General features: G+C 40.3%; 13 non-coding genes across 13 annotated transcripts; all 13 read left to right on the top strand.

Annotated features, from left to right (window-relative positions):
- Window positions 1-1309: 1309 nt before the first annotated feature.
- TRNAR-UCU (transfer RNA arginine (anticodon UCU)) lies at window positions 1310-1395 on the top strand. The gene is given in 2 exon segments: window positions 1310-1346; window positions 1360-1395. It is a non-coding gene; the product is annotated as a tRNA-Arg (tRNA).
- A 1876-nt stretch (window positions 1396-3271) lies between these two features.
- TRNAR-UCU (transfer RNA arginine (anticodon UCU)) lies at window positions 3272-3357 on the top strand. Its single transcript is given in 2 exon segments — window positions 3272-3308; window positions 3322-3357. It is a non-coding gene; the product is annotated as a tRNA-Arg (tRNA).
- An 895-nt stretch (window positions 3358-4252) lies between these two features.
- Window positions 4253-4338, top strand: TRNAR-UCU (transfer RNA arginine (anticodon UCU)). Its single transcript is given in 2 exon segments — window positions 4253-4289; window positions 4303-4338. It is a non-coding gene; the product is annotated as a tRNA-Arg (tRNA).
- An 895-nt stretch (window positions 4339-5233) lies between these two features.
- Window positions 5234-5319, top strand: TRNAR-UCU (transfer RNA arginine (anticodon UCU)). The gene is given in 2 exon segments: window positions 5234-5270; window positions 5284-5319. It is a non-coding gene; the product is annotated as a tRNA-Arg (tRNA).
- Window positions 5320-7195: 1876 nt separating this feature from the next.
- On the top strand, window positions 7196-7281 carry TRNAR-UCU (transfer RNA arginine (anticodon UCU)). The gene is given in 2 exon segments: window positions 7196-7232; window positions 7246-7281. It is a non-coding gene; the product is annotated as a tRNA-Arg (tRNA).
- Window positions 7282-8176: 895 nt separating this feature from the next.
- On the top strand, window positions 8177-8262 carry TRNAR-UCU (transfer RNA arginine (anticodon UCU)). Its single transcript is given in 2 exon segments — window positions 8177-8213; window positions 8227-8262. It is a non-coding gene; the product is annotated as a tRNA-Arg (tRNA).
- An 895-nt stretch (window positions 8263-9157) lies between these two features.
- Window positions 9158-9243, top strand: TRNAR-UCU (transfer RNA arginine (anticodon UCU)). The gene is given in 2 exon segments: window positions 9158-9194; window positions 9208-9243. It is a non-coding gene; the product is annotated as a tRNA-Arg (tRNA).
- Window positions 9244-11120: 1877 nt separating this feature from the next.
- Window positions 11121-11206, top strand: TRNAR-UCU (transfer RNA arginine (anticodon UCU)). The gene is given in 2 exon segments: window positions 11121-11157; window positions 11171-11206. It is a non-coding gene; the product is annotated as a tRNA-Arg (tRNA).
- An 895-nt stretch (window positions 11207-12101) lies between these two features.
- Window positions 12102-12187, top strand: TRNAR-UCU (transfer RNA arginine (anticodon UCU)). The gene is given in 2 exon segments: window positions 12102-12138; window positions 12152-12187. It is a non-coding gene; the product is annotated as a tRNA-Arg (tRNA).
- Window positions 12188-14063: 1876 nt separating this feature from the next.
- On the top strand, window positions 14064-14149 carry TRNAR-UCU (transfer RNA arginine (anticodon UCU)). Its single transcript is given in 2 exon segments — window positions 14064-14100; window positions 14114-14149. It is a non-coding gene; the product is annotated as a tRNA-Arg (tRNA).
- Window positions 14150-15044: 895 nt separating this feature from the next.
- TRNAR-UCU (transfer RNA arginine (anticodon UCU)) lies at window positions 15045-15130 on the top strand. The gene is given in 2 exon segments: window positions 15045-15081; window positions 15095-15130. It is a non-coding gene; the product is annotated as a tRNA-Arg (tRNA).
- Window positions 15131-16025: 895 nt separating this feature from the next.
- On the top strand, window positions 16026-16111 carry TRNAR-UCU (transfer RNA arginine (anticodon UCU)). The gene is given in 2 exon segments: window positions 16026-16062; window positions 16076-16111. It is a non-coding gene; the product is annotated as a tRNA-Arg (tRNA).
- An 895-nt stretch (window positions 16112-17006) lies between these two features.
- On the top strand, window positions 17007-17092 carry TRNAR-UCU (transfer RNA arginine (anticodon UCU)). Its single transcript is given in 2 exon segments — window positions 17007-17043; window positions 17057-17092. It is a non-coding gene; the product is annotated as a tRNA-Arg (tRNA).
- The last annotated feature ends 118 nt before the right edge of the window (window positions 17093-17210 follow it).

Below are 17210 nucleotides of genomic sequence, written 5' to 3'. Positions count from 1 at the left end.
TTGGTAAGTACAACCATCTCTGCTGCTGAGTATTGAAAGTTTAGCAGGTTACAGGTAGTAGACTCAGAAAGTTTTTGATTTTTCTTAGAAATCTAGAAGACGGGTTGTGATGATAGCTTGTTATGTAATGAAACAGGTGTTTGATGAGAGTGAGATGGGACTGCTGAAATAATCCAGAGTAACATTTGGGAGATAGCCAGATGCTGTACTCTTTCTTCTTATATAACAAAAAGGTAGCCTGAATACATCCTGAAATGCCACGAACAAATGGGTAAAAGCAGATATTTTTCATTTGAAGGTGCCTGGCAAAAATAGTCAGTGCAAGCTCGGCTCTGTGGCGCAATGGATAGCGCATTGGACTTCTAGTAAAATGTAGGCATTCAAAGGTTGTGGATTCGAGTGCCACCAGCGTCGCATTTTAAACTGGAAACTGAAGCCGTGTTACCTAAAAGATGCTGAAAGTGCACCGAAGATGGCCCTCAAAAGTCCATCCCTGGAAACTTGTCTGCTGCAACACAGACTAAGCTTTTCATGGAAAGGAGTAAACAGTTCACCTTCACCCGCACAGTTTGTAACCACCTCATCAACTAATGACACACAATTAATCAACTAAGAGAATGAAAGCGTGCCAAGTCTTGCCTTCCATAACCAACAAACTTGGTTTTCACTAATGATAAATCTAGCTTTGTTCCTAAATTTAAACAACAAGCCGCCCTTGAGATTCCATAGGGACATCATTTAAGAATATCCCATCAAGGGCTTCATTCCTAAAATGTATATTTTCTCCAGATGTAGTATGCAAAGCAAGCTGCATGAGCATTGTTGTGCAGCACAAAGGATATCACCTTGGACGTGCAAACAAATTCACATTTTGAAATGTGGAGCGTCTCAGTTCCTGAAGCATTCATGATGGGTTTTTTTTAATGAGTGGCACCAATTTCATTAAATGAAACAAAAGAAGTGGATTTGAGAGGTCAGATGTTGGTAAGTACAACCATCTCTGCTGCTGAGTATTGAAAGTTTAGCAGGTTACAGGTAGTAGACTCAGAAAGTTTTTGATTTTTCTTAGAAATCTAGAAGACGGGTTGTGATGATAGCTTGTTATGTAATGAAACAGGTGTTTGATGAGAGTGAGATGGGATTGCTGAAATAATCCAGAGTAACATTTGGGAGATAGCCAGATGCTGTACTCTTTCTTCTTATATAACAAAAAGGTAGCCTGCATACATCCTGAAATGCCACGAACAAATGGGTAAAAGCAGATATTTTTCATTTGAAGGTGCCTGGCAAAAAAAGGCAGTGCAAGCTTGGCTCTGTGGCGCAATGGATTGCGCATTGGACGTCTAGTGAAATGTAGGCATTCAAAGGTTGTGGGTTCGAGTCCCACCAGAGTCGCATTTTAAACTGGAAACCGAAGCCGTGTTACCTAAAAGATGCTGAAAGTGCACCGAAGATGGCCCTCAAGAGTCCATCCCTGGAAACTTGTCTGCTGCAACACAGACTAAGCTTTTCATGGAAAGGAGTAAACAGTTCACCTTCACCAGCACAGTTTGTAACCACCTCATCAACTAATGACACACAATTAATCAACTAAGAGAATGAAAGCGTGCCAAGTCTTGCCTTCCATAACCAACAAACTTATTTTTTGCTAATGATAAATCTAGCTTTGTTCCTAAATTTAAACAACAAGCCGCCCTTGAGATTCCATAGGGACATCATTGAAGAATATCCCATCAAGGGCTTCATTCCTAAAATGTATATCTTCTCCAGATGTAGTATGCAAAGCAAGCTGCATGAGCATTGTTGTGCAGCACAAAGGATATCACCTTGGACGTGCAAACAAATTCACATTTTGAAATGTGGAGCGTCTCAGTTCCTGAAGCATTCATGATGGGTTTTTTTTAATGAGTGGCACCAATTTCATTAAATGAAACAAAAGAAGTGGATTTGAGAGGTCAGATGTTGGTAAGTACAACCATCTCTGCTGCTGAGTATTGAAAGTTTAGCAGGTTACAGGTAGTAGACTCAGAAAGTTTTTTATTTTTCTTAGAAATCTAGAAGACGGGTTGTGATGATAGCTTGTTATGTAATGAAACAGGTGTTTGATGAGAGTGAGATGGGACTGCTGAAATAATCCAGAGTAACATTTGGGAGATAGCCAGATGCTGTACTCTTTCTTCTTATATAACAAAAAGGTAGCCTGAATACATCCTGAAATGCCATGAACAAATGAGTAAAAGCAGATATTTTTCATTTGAAGGTGCCTGGCAAAAACAGTCAGTGCAAGCTTGGCTCTGTGGCGCAATGGATAGCGCATTGGACTTCTAGTAAAATGTAGGCATTCAAAGGTTGTGAATTCGAGTGCCACCAGAGTCGCATTTTAAACTGGAAACTGAAGCCGTGTTACCTAAAAGATGCTGAAAGTGCACCGAAGATGGCCCTCAAAAGTCCATCCCTGGAAACTTGTCTGCTGCAACACAGACTAAGCTTTTCATGGAAAGGAGTAAACAGTTCACCTTCACCAGCACAGTTTGTAACCACCTCATCAACTAATGACACACAATTAATCAACTAAGAGAATGAAAGCGTGCCAAGTCTTGCCTTCCATAACCAACAAACTTGGTTTTCACTAATGTTAAATCTAGCTTTGTTCCTAAATTTAAACAACAAGCCGCCCTTGAGATTCCATAGGGACATCATTTAAGAATATCCCATCAAGGGCTTCATTCCTAAAATGTATATCTTCTCCAGATGTAGTATGCAAAGCAAGCTGCATGAGCATTGTCATGCAGCACAAAGGATATCACCTTGGACGTGCAAACAAATTCACATTTTGAAATGTGGAGCGTCTCAGTTCCTGAAGCATTCATGATGGGTTTTTTTTAATGAGTGGCACCAATTTCATTAAATGAAACAAAAGAAGTGGATTTGAGAGGTCAGATGTTGGTAAGTACAACCATCTCTGCTGCTGAGTATTGAAAGTTTAGCAGGTTACAGGTAGTAGACTCAGAAAGTTTTTGATTTTTCTTAGAAATCTAGAAGACGGGTTGTGATGATAGCTTGTTATGTAATGAAACAGGTGTTTGATGAGAGTGAGATGGGACTGCTGAAATAATCCAGAGTAACATTTGGGAGATGGCCAGATGCTGTACTCTTTCTTCTTATATAACAAAAAGGTAGCCTGAATACATCCTGAAATGCCACGAACAAATGGGTAAAAGCAGATATTTTTCATTTGAAGGTGCCTGGCAAAAACAGTCAGTGCAAGCTTGGCTCTGTGGCGCAATGGATAGCGCATTGGACTTCTAGTAAAATGTAGGCATTCAAAGGTTGTGGATTCGAGTGCCACCAGAGTCGCATTTTAAACTGGAAACTGAAGCCGTGTTACCTAAAAGATGCTGAAAGTGCACCGAAGATGGCCCTCAAAAGTCCATCCCTGGAAACTTGTCTGCTGCAACACAGACTAAGCTTTTCATGGAAAGGAGTAAACAGTTCACCTTCACCAGCACAGTTTGTAACCACCTCATCAACTAATGACACACAATTAATCAACTAAGAGAATGAAAGCGTGCCAAGTCTTGCCTTCCATAACCAACAAACTTGGTTTTCACTAATGATAAATCTAGCTTTGTTCCTAAACTTAAACAACAAGCCGCCCTTGAGATTCCAAAGGGACATCCTTTAAGAATATCCCATCAAGGGCTTCATTCCTGAAATGTATATCTTCTCCAGATGTAGTATGCAAAGCAAGCTGCATGAGCATTGTTATGCAGCACAAAGGATATCACCTTGGACGTGCAAACAAATTCACATTTTGAAATGTGGAGCGTCTCAGTTCCTGAAGCATTCATGATGGGTTTTTTTTAATGAGTGGCACCAATTTCATTAAATGAAACAAAAGAAGTGGATTTGAGAGGTCAGATGTTGGTAAGTACAACCATCTCTGCTGCTGAGTATTGAAAGTTTAGCAGGTTACAGGTAGTAGACTCAGAAAGTTTTTGATTTTTCTTAGAAATCTAGAAGACGGGTTGTGATGATAGCTTGTTATGTAATGAAACAGGTGTTTGATGAGAGTGAGATGGGACTGCTGAAATAATCCAGAGTAACATTTGGGAGATAGCCAGATGCTGTACTCTTTCTTCTTATATAACAAAAAGGTAGCCTGCATACATCCTGAAATGCCACGAACAAATGGGTAAAAGCAGATATTTTTCATTTGAAGGTGCCTGGCAAAAACAGTTAGTGCAAGCTCGGCTCTGTGGCGCAATGGATTGCGCATTGGACTTCTAGTGAAATGTAGGCATTCAAAGGTTGTGGGTTCAAGTCCCACCAGAGTCACATTTTAAACTGGAAACCGAAGCTGTGTTACCTAAAAGATGCTGAAAGTGCACCGAAGATGGCCCTCAAAAGTCCATCCCTGGAAACTTGTCTGCTGCAACACAGACTAAGCTTTTCATGGAAAGGAGTAAACAGTTCACCTTCACCAGCACAGTTTGTAACCACCTCATCAACTAATGACACACAATTAATCAACTAAGAGAATGAAAGCGTGCCAAGTCTTGCCTTCCATAACCAACAAACTTGGTTTTCGCTAATGATAAATCTAGCTTTGTTCCTAAATTTAAACAACAAGCCGCCCTTGAGATTCCATAGGGACATCATTTAAGAATATCCCATCAAGGGCTTCATTCCTAAAATGTATATCTTCTCCAGATGTAGTATGCAAAGCAAGCTGCATGAGCATTGTTGTGCAGCACAAAGGATATCACCTTGGACGTGCAAACAAATTCACATTTTGAAATGTGGAGCGTCTCAGTTCCTGAAGCATTCATGATGGGTTTTTTTTAATGAGTGGCACCAATTTCATTAAATGAAACAAAAGAAGTGGATTTGAGAGGTCGGATGTTGGTAAGTACAACCATCTCTGCTGCTGAGTATTGAAAGTTTAGCAGGTTACAGGTAGTAGACTCAGAAAGTTTTTGATTTTTCTTTGAAATCTAGAAGATGGGTTGTGATGATAGCTTGTTATGTAATGAAACAGGTGTTTGATGAGAGTGAGATGGGACTGCTGAAATAATCCAGAGTAACATTTGGGAGATAGCCAGATGCTGTACTCTTTCTTCTTATATAACAAAAAGGTAGCCTGCATACATCCTGAAATGCCACGAACAAATGGGTAAAAGCAGATATTTTTCATTTGAAGGTGCCTGGCAAAAACAGACAGTGCATGCTTGGCTCTGTGGCGCAATGGATAGTGCATTGGACTTCTAGTGAAATGTAGGCATTCAAAGGTTGTGGGTTCGGGTCCCACCAGAGTCACATTTTAAACTGGAAACCGAAGCCGTGTTACCTAAAAGATGCTGAAAGTGCACCGAAGATGGCCCTCAAAAGTCCATCCCTGGAAACTTGTCTGCTGCAACACAGACTAAGCTTTTTATGGAAAGGAGTAAACAGTTCACCTTCACCAGCACAGTTTGTAACCACCTCATCAACTAATGACACACAATTAATCAACTAAGAGAATGAAAGCGTGCCAAGTCTTGCCTTCCATAACCAACAAACTTAATTTTTGCTAATGATCAATCTAGCTTTGTTCCTAAATTTAAACAACAAGCCGCCCTTGAGATTCCATAGGGACATCATTTAAGAATATCCCATCAAGGGCTTCATTCCTGAAATGTATATCTTCTCCAGATGTAGTATGCAAAGCAAGCTGCATGAGCATTGTTATACAGCACAAAGGATATCACCTTGGACGTGCAAACAAATTCACATTTTGAAATGTGGAGCGTCTCAGTTCCTGAAGCATTCATGATGGGTTTTTTTTAATGAGTGGCACCAATTTCATTAAATGAAACAAAAGAAGTGGATTTGAGAGGTCAGATGTTGGTAAGTACAACCATCTCTGCTGCTGAGTATTGAAAGTTTAGCAGGTTACAGGTAGTAGACTCAGAAAGTTTTTGATTTTTCTTTGAAATCTAGAAGACGGGTTGTGATGATAGCTTGTTATGTAATGAAACAGGTGTTTGATGAGAGTGAGATGGGACTGCTGAAATAATCCAGAGTAACATTTGGGAGATAGCCAGATGCTGTACTCTTTCTTCTTATATAACAAAAAGGTAGCCTGAATACATCCTGAAATGCCACGAACAAATGGGTAAAAGCAGATATTTTTCATTTGAAGGTGCCTGGCAAAAACAGTCAGTGCAAGCTTGGCTCTGTGGCGCAATGAATAGCGCATTGGACTTCTAGTAAAATGTAGGCATTCAAAGGTTGTGGATTCGAGTGCCACCAGAGTTGCATTTTAAACTGGAAACTGAAGCCGTGTTACCTAAAAGATGCTGAAAGTGCACCGAAGATGGCCCTCAAAAGTCCATCCCTGGAAACTTGTCTGCTGCAACACAGACTAAGCTTTTCATGGAAAGGAGTAAACAGTTCACCTTCACCAGCACAGTTTGTAACCACCTCATCAACTAATGACACACAATTAATCAACTAAGAGAATGAAAGCGTGCCAAGTCTTGCCTTCCATAACCAACAAACTTGGTTTTCACTAATGTTAAATCTAGCTTTGTTCCTAAATTTAAACAACAAGCCGCCCTTGAGATTCCATAGGGACATCATTTAAGAATATCCCATCAAGGGCTTCATTCCTAAAATGTATATCTTCTCCAGATGTAGTATGCAAAGCAAGCTGCATGAGCATTGTCATGCAGCACAAAGGATATCACCTTGGACGTGCAAACAAATTCACATTTTGAAATGTGGAGCGTCTCAGTTCCTGAAGCATTCATGATGGGTTTTTTTTAATGAGTGGCACCAATTTCATTAAATGAAACAAAAGAAGTGGATTTGAGAGGTCAGATGTTGGTAAGTACAACCATCTCTGCTGCTGAGTATTGAAAGTTTAGCAGGTTACAGGTAGTAGACTCAGAAAGTTTTTGATTTTTCTTAGAAATCTAGAAGACGGGTTGTGATGATAGCTTGTTATGTAATGAAACAGGTGTTTGATGAGAGTGAGATGGGACTGCTGAAATAATCCAGAGTAACATTTGGGAGATGGCCAGATGCTGTACTCTTTCTTCTTATATAACAAAAAGGTAGCCTGAATACATCCTGAAATGCCACGAACAAATGGGTAAAAGCAGATATTTTTCATTTGAAGGTGCCTGGCAAAAACAGTCAGTGCAAGCTTGGCTCTGTGGCGCAATGGATAGCGCATTGGACTTCTAGTAAAATGTAGGCATTCAAAGGTTGTGGATTCGAGTGCCACCAGAGTCGCATTTTAAACTGGAAACTGAAGCCGTGTTACCTAAAAGATGCTGAAAGTGCACCGAAGATGGCCCTCAAAAGTCCATCCCTGGAAACTTGTCTGCTGCAACACAGACTAAGCTTTTCATGGAAAGGAGTAAACAGTTCACCTTCACCAGCACAGTTTGTAACCACCTCATCAACTAATGACACACAATTAATCAACTAAGAGAATGAAAGCGTGCCAAGTCTTGCCTTCCATAACCAACAAACTTGGTTTTCACTAATGATAAATCTAGCTTTGTTCCTAAACTTAAACAACAAGCCGCCCTTGAGATTCCAAAGGGACATCCTTTAAGAATATCCCATCAAGGGCTTCATTCCTGAAATGTATATCTTCTCCAGATGTAGTATGCAAAGCAAGCTGCATGAGCATTGTTATGCAGCACAAAGGATATCACCTTGGACGTGCAAACAAATTCACATTTTGAAATGTGGAGCGTCTCAGTTCCTGAAGCATTCATGATGGGTTTTTTTTAATGAGTGGCACCAATTTCATTAAATGAAACAAAAGAAGTGGATTTGAGAGGTCAGATGTTGGTAAGTACAACCATCTCTGCTGCTGAGTATTGAAAGTTTAGCAGGTTACAGGTAGTAGACTCAGAAAGTTTTTGATTTTTCTTAGAAATCTAGAAGACGGGTTGTGATGATAGCTTGTTATGTAATGAAACAGGTGTTTGATGAGAGTGAGATGGGACTGCTGAAATAATCCAGAGTAACATTTGGGAGATAGCCAGATGCTGTACTCTTTCTTCTTATATAACAAAAAGGTAGCCTGCATACATCCTGAAATGCCACGAACAAATGGGTAAAAGCAGATATTTTTCATTTGAAGGTGCCTGGCAAAAACAGTTAGTGCAAGCTCGGCTCTGTGGCGCAATGGATTGCGCATTGGACTTCTAGTGAAATGTAGGCATTCAAAGGTTGTGGGTTCAAGTCCCACCAGAGTCACATTTTAAACTGGAAACCGAAGCTGTGTTACCTAAAAGATGCTGAAAGTGCACCGAAGATGGCCCTCAAAAGTCCATCCCTGGAAACTTGTCTGCTGCAACACAGACTAAGCTTTTCATGGAAAGGAGTAAACAGTTCACCTTCACCAGCACAGTTTGTAACCACCTCATCAACTAATGACACACAATTAATCAACTAAGAGAATGAAAGCGTGCCAAGTCTTGCCTTCCATAACCAACAAACTTGGTTTTCGCTAATGATAAATCTAGCTTTGTTCCTAAATTTAAACAACAAGCCGCCCTTGAGATTCCATAGGGACATCATTTAAGAATATCCCATCAAGGGCTTCATTCCTAAAATGTATATCTTCTCCAGATGTAGTATGCAAAGCAAGCTGCATGAGCATTGTTGTGCAGCACAAAGGATATCACCTTGGACGTGCAAACAAATTCACATTTTGAAATGTGGAGCGTCTCAGTTCCTGAAGCATTCATGATGGGTTTTTTTTAATGAGTGGCACCAATTTCATTAAATGAAACAAAAGAAGTGGATTTGAGAGGTCGGATGTTGGTAAGTACAACCATCTCTGCTGCTGAGTATTGAAAGTTTAGCAGGTTACAGGTAGTAGACTCAGAAAGTTTTTGATTTTTCTTTGAAATCTAGAAGATGGGTTGTGATGATAGCTTGTTATGTAATGAAACAGGTGTTTGATGAGAGTGAGATGGGACTGCTGAAATAATCCAGAGTAACATTTGGGAGATAGCCAGATGCTGTACTCTTTCTTCTTATATAACAAAAAGGTAGCCTGCATACATCCTGAAATGCCACGAACAAATGGGTAAAAGCAGATATTTTTCATTTGAAGGTGCCTGGCAAAAACAGACTGTGCATGCTTGGCTCTGTGGCGCAATGGATAGTGCATTGGACTTCTAGTGAAATGTAGGCATTCAAAGGTTGTGGGTTCGGGTCCCACCAGAGTCACATTTTAAACTGGAAACCGAAGCCGTGTTACCTAAAAGATGATGAAAGTGCACCGAAGATGGCCCTCAAAAGTCCATCCCTGGAAACTTGTCTGCTGCAACACAGACTAAGCTTTTTATGGAAAGGAGTAAACAGTTCACCTTCACCAGCACAGTTTGTAACCACCTCATCAACTAATGACACACAATTAATCAACTAAGAGAATGAAAGCGTGCCAAGTCTTGCCTTCCATAACCAACAAACTTAATTTTTGCTAATGATCAATCTAGCTTTGTTCCTAAATTTAAACAACAAGCCGCCCTTGAGATTCCATAGGGACATCATTTAAGAATATCCCATCAAGGGCTTCATTCCTGAAATGTATATCTTCTCCAGATGTAGTATGCAAAGCAAGCTGCATGAGCATTGTTATACAGCACAAAGGATATCACCTTGGACGTGCAAACAAATTCACATTTTGAAATGTGGAGCGTCTCAGTTCCTGAAGCATTCATGATGGGTTTTTTTTAATGAGTGGCACCAATTTCATTAAATGAAACAAAAGAAGTGGATTTGAGAGGTCAGATGTTGGTAAGTACAACCATCTCTGCTGCTGAGTATTGAAAGTTTAGCAGGTTACAGGTAGTAGACTCAGAAAGTTTTTGATTTTTCTTTGAAATCTAGAAGACGGGTTGTGATGATAGCTTGTTATGTAATGAAACAGGTGTTTGATGAGAGTGAGATGGGACTGCTGAAATAATCCAGAGTAACATTTGGGAGATAGCCAGATGCTGTACTCTTTCTTCTTATATAACAAAAAGGTAGCCTGAATACATCCTGAAATGCCACGAACAAATGGGTAAAAGCAGATATTTTTCATTTGAAGGTGCCTGGCAAAAACAGTCAGTGCAAGCTTGGCTCTGTGGCGCAATGGATAGCGCATTGGACTTCTAGTAAAATGTAGGCATTCAAAGGTTGTGGATTCGAGTGCCACCAGAGTTGCATTTTAAACTGGAAACTGAAGCCGTGTTACCTAAAAGATGCTGAAAGTGCACCGAAGATGGCCCTCAAAAGTCCATCCCTGGAAACTTGTCTGCTGCAACACAGACTAAGCTTTTCATGGAAAGGAGTAAACAGTTCACCTTCACCAGCACAGTTTGTAACCACCTCATCAACTAATGACACACAATTAATCAACTAAGAGAATGAAAGCGTGCCAAGTCTTGCCTTCCATAACCAACAAACTTGGTTTTCACTAATGATAAATCTAGTTATGTTCCTAAACTTAAACAACAAGCCGCCCTTGAGATTCCATAGGGACATCATTTAAGAATATCCCATCAAGGGCTTCATTCCTAAAATGTATATCTTCTCCAGATGTAGTATGCAAAGCAAGCTGCATGAGCATTGTTGTGCAGCACAAAGGATATCACCTTGGACGTGCAAACAAATTCACATTTTGAAATGTGGAGCGTCTCAGTTCCTGAAGCATTCATGATGGGTTTTTTTTTAATGAGTGGCACCAATTTCATTAAATGAAACAAAAGAAGTGGATTTGAGAGGTCAGATGTTGGTAAGTACAACCATCTCTGCTGCTGAGTATTGAAAGTTTAGCAGGTTACAGGTAGTAGACTCAGAAAGTTTTTGATTTTTCTTAGAAATCTAGAAGACGGGTTGTGATGATAGCTTGTTATGTAATGAAACAGGTGTTTGATGAGAGTGAGATGGGACTGCTGAAATAATCCAGAGTAACATTTGGGAGATAGCCAGATGCTGTGCTCTTTCTTCTTATATAACAAAAAGGTAGCCTGCATACATCCTGAAATGCCACGAACAAATGGGTAAAAGCAGATATTTTTCATTTGAAGGTGCCTGGCAAAAACAGGCAGTGCAAGCTTGGCTCTGTGGCGCAATGGATAGCGCATTGGACTTCTAGTGAAATGTAGGCATTCAAAGGTTGTGGGTTCGAGTCCCACCAGAGTCGCATTTTAAACTGGAAACCGAAGCCGTGTTACCTAAAAGATGCTGAAAGTGCACCGAAGATGGCCCTCAAGAGTCCATCCCTGGAAACTTGTCTGCTGCAACACAGACTAAGCTTTTCATGGAAAGGAGTAAACAGTTCACCTTCACCAGCACAGTTTGTAACCACCTCATCAACTAATGACACACAATTAATCAACTAAGAGAATGAAAGCGTGCCAAGTCTTGCCTTCCATAACCAACAAACTTGGTTTTCACTAATGTTAAATCTAGCTTTGTTCCTAAATTTAAACAACAAGCCGCCCTTGAGATTCCATAGGGACATCATTTAAGAATATCCCATCAAGGGCTTCATTCCTAAAATGTATATCTTCTCCAGATGTAGTATGCAAAGCAAGCTGCATGAGCATTGTTATGCAGCACAAAGGATATCACCTTGGACGTGCAAACAAATTCACATTTTGAAATGTGGAGCGTCTCAGTTCCTGAAGCATTCATAATGGGTTTTTTTTAATAAATGGCACCAATTTCATTAAATGAAACAAAAGAAGTGGATTTGAGAGGTCAGATGTTGGTAAGTACAACCATCTCTGCTGCTGAGTATTGAAAGTTTAGCAGGTTACAGGTAGTAGACTCAGAAAGTTTTTGATTTTTCTTAGAAATCTAGAAGACGGGTTGTGATGATAGCTTGTTATGTAATGAAACAGGTGTTTGATGAGAGTGAGATGGGACTGCTGAAATAATCCAGAGTAACATTTGGGAGATAGCCAGATGCTGTACTCTTTCTTCTTATATAACAAAAAGGTAGCCTGAAAACATCCTGAAATGCCACGAACAAATGGGTAAAAGCAGATATTTTTCATTTGAAGGTGCCTGGCAAAAACAGTCAGTGCAAGCTTGGCTCTGTGGCGCAATGGATAGCGCATTGGACTTCTAGTAAAATGTAGGCATTCAAAGGTTGTGGATTCGAGTGCCACCAGAGTCGCATTTTAAACTGGAAACTGAAGCCGTGTTACCTAAAAGATGCTGAAAGTGCACCGAAGATGGCCCTCAAAAGTCCATCCCTGGAAACTTGTCTGCTGCAACACAGACTAAGCTTTTCATGGAAAGGAGTAAACAGTTCACCTTCACCAGCACAGTGTGTAACCACCTCATCAACTAATGACACACAATTAATCAACTAAGAGAATGAAAGCGTGCCAAGTCTTGCCTTCCATAACCAACAAACTTGGTTTTCACTAATGATAAATCTAGCTTTGTTCCTAAACTTAAACAACAAGCCGCCCTTGAGATTCCATAGGGACATCATTTAAGAATATCCCATCAAGGGCTTCATTCCTAAAATGTATATCTTCTCCAGATGTAGTATGCAAAGCAAGCTGCATGAGCATTGTTGTGCTGCACAAAGTATATCACCTTGGACGTGCAAACAAATTCACATTTTGAAATGTGGAGCGTCTCAGTTCCTGAAGCATTCATGATGGGTTTTTTTTAATGAGTGGCACCAATTTCATTAAATGAAACAAAAGAAGTGGATTTGAGAGGTCAGATGTTGGTAAGTACAACCATCTCTGCTGCTGAGTATTGAAAGTTTAGCAGGTTACAGGTAGTAGACTCAGAAAGTTTTTGATTTTTCTTAGAAATCTAGAAGACGGGTTGTGATGATAGCTTGTTATGTAATGAAACAGGTGTTTGATGAGAGTGAGATGGGACTGCTGAAATAATCCAGAGTAACATTTGGGAGATAGCCAGATGCTGTACTCTTTCTTCTTATATAACAAAAAGGTAGCCTGCATACATCCTGAAATGCCACGAACAAATGGGTAAAAGCAGATATTTTTCATTTGAAGGTGCCTGGCAAAAACAGTCAGTGCAAGCTCGGCTCTGTGGCGCAATGGATAGCGCATTGGACTTCTAGTGAAATGTAGGCATTCAAAGGTTGTGGGTTCGAGTCGAACCAGAGTCACATTTTAAACTGGAAACCGAAGCCGTGTTACCTAAAAGATGCTGAAAGTGCACTGAAGATGGCCCTCAAAAGTCCATCCCTGGAAACTTGTCTGCTGCAAAACAGACTAAGCTTTTCATGGAAAGGAGTAAACAGTTCACCTTCACCAGCACAGTGTGTAACCACCTCATCAACTAATGACACACAATTAATCAACTAAGAGAATGAAAGCGTGCCAAGTCTTGCCTTCCATAACCAATAAACTTGGTTTTCACTAATGATAAATCTAGCTTTGTTCCTAAATTTAAACAACAAGCCGCCCTTGAGATTCCATAGGGACATCATTTAAGAATATCCCATCAAGGGCTTCATTCCTAAAATGTATATCTTCTCCAGATGTAGTATGCAAAGCAAGCTGCATGAGCATTGTTATGCAGCACAAAGGATATCACCTTGGACGTGCAAACAAATTCACATTTTGAAATGTGGAGCGTCTCAGTTCCTGAAGCATTCATGATGGGTTTTTTTTAATGAGTGGCACCAATTTCATTAAATGAAACAAAAGAAGTGGATTTGAGAGGTCAGATGTTGGTAAGTACAACCATCTCTGCTGCTGAGTATTGAAAGTTTAGCAGGTTACAGGTAGTAGACTCAGAAAGTTTTTGATTTTTCTTAGAAATCTAGAAGACGGGTTGTGATGATAGCTTGTTATGTAATGAAACAGGTGTTTGATGAGAGTGAGATGGGACTGCTGAAATAATCCAGAGTAACATTTGGGAGATAGCCAGATGCTGTACTCTTTCTTCTTATATAACAAAAAGGTAGCCTGCATACATCCTGAAATGCCACGAACAAATGGGTAAAAGCAGATATTTTTCATTTGAAGGTGCCTGGCAAAAACAGTCAGTGCAAGCTCGGCTCTGTGGCGCAATGGATAGCGCATTGGACTTCTAGTGAAATGTAGGCATTCAAAGGTTGTGGGTTCGAGTCCCACCAGAGTCACATTTTAAACTGGAAACCGAAGCCGTGTTACCTAAAAGATGCTGAAAGTGCACCGAAGATGGCCCTCAAAAGTCCATCCCTGGAAACTTGTCTGCTGCAAAACAGACTAAGCTCTTCATGGAAAGGAGTAAACAGTTCACCTTCACCAGCACAGTGTGTAACCACCTCATCAACTAATGACACACAATTAATCAACTAAGAGAATGAAAGCGTGCCAAGTCTTGCCTTCCATAACCAATAAACTTGGTTTTCACTAATGATAAATCTAGCTTTGTTCCTAAATTTAAACAACAAGCCGCCCTTGAGATTCCATAGGGACATCATTTAAGAATATCCCATCAAGGGCTTCATTCCTAAAATGTATATCTTCTCCAGATGTAGTATGCAAAGCAAGCTGCATGAGCATTGTTATGCAGCACAAAGGATATCACCTTGGACGTGCAAACAAATTCACATTTTGAAATGTGGAGCGTCTCAGTTCCTGAAGCATTCATGATGGGTTTTTTTTAATGAGTGGCACCAATTTCATTAAATGAAACAAAAGAAGTGGATTTGAGAGGTCAGATGTTGGTAAGTACAACCATCTCTGCTGCTGAGTATTGAAAGTTTAGCAGGTTACAGGTAGTAGACTCAGAAAGTTTTTGATTTTTCTTAGAAATCTAGAAGACGGGTTGTGATGATAGCTTGTTATGTAATGAAACAGGTGTTTGATGAGAGTGAGATGGGACTGCTGAAATAATCCAGAGTAACATTTGGGAGATAGCCAGATGCTGTACTCTTTCTTCTTATATAACAAAAAGGTAGCCTGCATACATCCTGAAATGCCACGATCAAATGGGTAAAAGCAGATATTTTTCATTTGAAGGTGCCTGGCAAAAACAGTCAGTGCAAGCTCGGCTCTGTGGCGCAATGGATAGCGCAATGGACTTCTAGTGAAATGTAGGCATTCAAAGGTTGTGGGTTCGAGTCCCGCCAGAGTCGCATTTTAAACTGGAAACCGAAGCCGTGTTACCTAAAAGATGCTGAAAGTGCACCGAAGATGGCCCTCAAAAGTCCATCCCTGGAAACTTGTCTGCTGCAACACAGACTAAGCTCTTCATGGAAAGGAGTAAACAGTTCACCTTCACCAGCACAGTTTGTAACCACCTCATCAACTAATGACACACAATTAATCAACTAAGAGAATGAAAGCGTGCCAAGTCTTGCCTTCCATAACCAACAACCTTGGTTTTCGCTAATGATAAATCTAGCTTTGTTCCTAAATTTAAACAACAAGCCGCCCTTGAGATTCCATAGGGACATCATTGAAGAATATCCCATCAAGGGCTTCATTCCTAAAATGTATATCTTCTCCAGATGTAGTATGCAAAGCAAGCTGCATGAGCATTGTTGTGCAGCACAAAGGATATCACCTTGGACGTGCAAACAAATTCACATTTTGAAATGTGGAGCGTCTCAGTTCCTGAAGCATTCATGATGGGTTTTTTTTAATGAGTGGCACCAATTTCATTAAATGAAACAAAAGAAGTGGATTTGAGAGGTCAGATGTTGGTAAGTACAACCATCTCTGCTGCTGAGTATTGAAAGTTTAGCAGGTTACAGGTAGTAGACTCAGAAAGTTTTTGATTTTTCTTAGAAATCTAGAAGACGGGTTGTGATGATAGCTTGTTATGTAATGAAACAGGTGTTTGATGAGAGTGAGATGGGACTGCTGAAATAATCCAGAGTAACATTTGGGAGATAGCCAGATGCTGTACTCTTTCTTCTTATATAACAAAAAGGTAGCCTGCATACATCCTGAAATGCCACGAACAAATGGGTAAAAGCAGATATTTTTCATTTGAAGGTGCCTGGCAAAAACAGGCAGTGCAAGCTCGGCTCTGTGGCGCAATGGATAGCGCATTGGACTTCTAGTGAAATGTAGGCATTCAAAGGTTGTGGGTTTGAGTCCCACCAGAGTCGCAATTTAAACTGGAAACCGAAGCCGTGTTACCTAAAAGATGCTGAAAGTGCACCGAAGATGGCCCTCAAGAGTCCATCCCTGGAAACTTGTCTGCTGCAACACAGACTAAGCTCTTCATGGAAAGGAGTAAACAGTTCACCTTCACCAGCACAGTTTGTAACCACCTCATCAACTAATGACACACAATTAATCAACTAAGAGAATGAAAGCGTGCCAAGTCTTGCCTTCCATAACCAACAAACTTGGTTTTCGCTAATGATAAATCTAGCTTTGTTCCTAAATTTAAACAACAAGCCGCCCTTGAGATTCCATAGGGACATAATTTAAGAATATCCCATCAAGGGCTTCATTCCTAAAATGTATATCTTCTCCAGATGTAGTATGCAAAGCAAGCTGCATGAGCATTGTTATGCAGCACAAAGGATATCACCTTGGACGTGCAAACAAATTCACATTTTGAAATGTGGAGCGTCTCAGTTCCTGAAGCATTCATGATGGGTTTTTTTTAATGAGTGGCACCAATTTCATTAAATGAAACAAAAGAAGTGGATTTGAGAGGTCAGATGTTGGTAAGTACAACCATCTCTGCTGCTGAGTATTGAAAGTTTAGCAGGTTACAGGTAGTAGACTCAGAAAGTTTTTGATTTTTCTTAGAAATCTAGAAGACGGGTTGTGATGATAGCTTGTTATGTAATGAAACAGGTGTTTGATGAGAGTGAGATGGGACTGCTCAAATAATCCAGAGTAACATTTGGGAGATAGCCAGATGCTGTACTCTTTCTTCTTATATAACAAAAAGGTAGCCTGCATACATCCTGAAATGCCACGAACAAATGGGTAAAAGCAGATATTTTTCATTTGAAGGTGCCTGGCAAAAACAGGCAGTGCAAGCTCGGCTCTGTGGCGCAATGGATAGCGCATTGGACTTCTAGTGAAATGTAGGCATTCAAAGGTTGTGGGTTTGAGTCCCACCAGAGTCGCAATTTAAACTGGAAACCGAAGCCGTGTTACCTAAAAGATGCTGAAAGTGCACCGAAGATGGCCCTCAAGAGTCCATCCCTGGAAACTTGTCTGCTGCAACACAGACTAAGCTCTTCA

This window comes from Hyperolius riggenbachi, chromosome 8 (genome assembly GCF_040937935.1).
Source record: "Hyperolius riggenbachi isolate aHypRig1 chromosome 8, aHypRig1.pri, whole genome shotgun sequence".
NCBI lineage: Eukaryota > Metazoa > Chordata > Amphibia > Anura > Hyperoliidae > Hyperolius > Hyperolius riggenbachi.
This window is presented reverse-complemented; position numbering and strand designations above follow the sequence as displayed.